The sequence below is a fragment of the Panthera leo genome, chromosome B3, assembly GCF_018350215.1.
Source record: "Panthera leo isolate Ple1 chromosome B3, P.leo_Ple1_pat1.1, whole genome shotgun sequence".
Classification (NCBI taxonomy): Eukaryota; Metazoa; Chordata; class Mammalia; order Carnivora; family Felidae; genus Panthera; species Panthera leo.
Window position 1 is genome coordinate 69,775,024 of NC_056684.1, and position 2,629 is coordinate 69,777,652.

The window sequence follows — 2,629 nt, forward strand, 5'->3', positions numbered from 1 at the left end:
TCTAAATAAACTCCTTACCTTCTGATTTTGTCTCTCGGTCTTCTTTTAAAGCCACTGTGTACACACACACACACACACACAGACACACACATATACACACACGCATATATGTACACATACACACATACATATGTAACAATTTGGTTTGATAATGCTTGAGATTCATTATGACATTTTACAGATTATTTTTAGACTTTATGAATAGCAGAAACCATGTTATTATATCCTTTCATTTGCAAAATAACTAGAAATTCAAATTTAAAACGTTTTTGTCCGATGATGCTGTTTGCTGTAAGAATATCAATTTTTAGTGTGATGTATTTACATTTTCCATCATGGTAATGGTCTTATACTCCACAAGTGAAGTAGTAGCAGGATTAGGATGGCAGATGATGAGTTTGTTCAAGGTATGTTACATTTGGAGTACCTAAGTGGAGACGGCCAGCATGCAATTGGGTATTTTGTTTTAAAGCTTCAAAAATATATGTGGTCAACAAATTCTGGAATATGCTATCTTTTTGCACAGTTGTTTTATTGATAGCCTTATGTCTTTGTTCAGTAATGTGCAGATGGCAGAATTCGTGACAGGGGTGATAGCAAAGTCAATAACAAACAGGTATTTATCAGTTGATAATGTGGGGAAAGGCCATACATAGAGAAACATGAATGGAGTGAAAAAAGAACCACGACAATGATGTGAGTTGACAGAGTGATAAATGCTTTGGATAAGTCTCCTGAAGAATGTTTCCAGACAGTGACCAAAATAAAGACATAGGAAAGAAGTAGCAGGAAGAAGGTGCCCATGCTCATGAAGCCACTGTTGGCAGCAATAATAAACTCAAACTTGGCTGCATCTGTGCATGCAAGTTTTATGATCCTGGGAAGTCACAGTGAAAGCTGTCTTCTTCATTAGGACCACAAAAAGGCAAGTTTATAATCAAAGCAAACTGAGACATAGCATGAATCAGCCCAGTTACCCATCCAGTGATTACAAATGAAACACATATTTTAGGGTTCATCATGTTCAGGTAGTGAAGCGGCTTATAGATTGCTGTGCACCTGTCAAATGCCATGGCGATGAGTAACACCATCTCCACTCCTCCTATGATGTGGATGAAGCATATCTGTGCCATACAACCTTGGAAAGAAATTACTTTGCATTCACTTAAAAGGTCTTTGATTGTCTTGGGGACTATAATAGAAGAGAGGCCCACATCAATGAAGGACAAGTTGGCCAGCAGGAAGTACATAGGAGAATGTAAGTGAGAATCAAAAATTATCAAAAACAAAATAAAAAGATTTCCCAGCATGATCACTAAATAGAGCAAAGAACATATCAAGATAAAAACAAACAAACAAACACCCTTTTTCTCCCAAGAGCAAGAAAGGCCAGTAACACAATCTCAGTGACCACAGAATCATTTAGACCACCCATTGACTGGAACAGGAGAGCTGATTTTTCAAGTGACTGGATGATAAAAATTAAAAAGGGTAAGTATCACTGGCAGAAACATAGCTTTCCTGTTTTCCTTGCTAATTAAGTTAGATATAATTGACTGAAAGGAGAAAAATGAAGAATTTGGAAGAAATAAGGTTAGCCACAAATCACTATATAGAAGGGATATTTGAAAGAAAAAAATATGATTGTAAATTTTGCAGATAGAGCCAAAGGGGTTATTTTAATTTTAATTCCATAGTTAAACCTCATTTTAATTTTTCTCAAAGATTTCTTGATCATTTTCCTGACCCTTCCCCTAAGTGTTCTCACACAATGTAAATGTTGTCTCTTCTGTCACATCCTTATTAATACTTCCACACTAATTCTATATTCTCTTACCTGAACCTTTCTTAGCCCCTTAATATTTACCTTTTCACTGGCCTTATAGAGGTTACCTTGACAAAATTACTTGAACATATCCCATCATTTCTTACATTGGGCTTTCTAAATTTAAATGGAACTCAGGGACACAGGGTCAATAATTTTAATACTTGGTTCATGACATGATTATCACCATTGGTCCATGACTACTTTAATATACAGATTACTTAATGACAAGCTAAAATCAAAATATTGTGTATCTGAGAGTAAAGATTAGTAAATTAGTAATTTACTGTATATCTGAGAGTAAAAGTTAGTAAATTATAATTAATACTTAATCAGTTTTAATCATCACAGGTAACAGATTTAAGTGTCTTCAATATTTAGGGCATTGTGTTAAGTACATTATCTCTTTCAAGCCTTCTAATGACTTCATAAGATAGATTCAGTTTTATTATCCCTGTTTCACAAATGAAACTGAGCCTTATAAAGATGAGGTGGCAAAGCTAGGACTGTATCAAGAGTTTTAGGACTTGAAAATGCATGCTCCTAACCAATGCTCTGCGCTCTTCAAGGCTAGCACTTCCAAACATACTTTAGAACTCCCCAAAGATCTAGATGCATCAATCAGCCATTTTCCTTCATCTCAACTTTTCACTTCCCTTGATCTCTTACACATAGAGTCACTCCTTCAGAAATCAGATCTGTCAAGGACGGAATGGTGGGAGCCTTCTTATTTTTCCTTTCTCTCCCAAACCCTTCACGGTTAAGTTTATTTAACTTATACATTCTATTTATTGAACAAGCCAA

At 35.4% G+C, this 2,629-nt stretch overlaps 1 pseudogene; it reads right to left on the reverse strand.

Annotated features, from left to right (window-relative positions):
• Positions 1–490: 490 nt before the first annotated feature.
• On the reverse strand, positions 491–1,435 carry LOC122222564 (annotated as a pseudogene).
• Between the last annotated feature and the right edge of the window lie 1,194 nt (positions 1,436–2,629).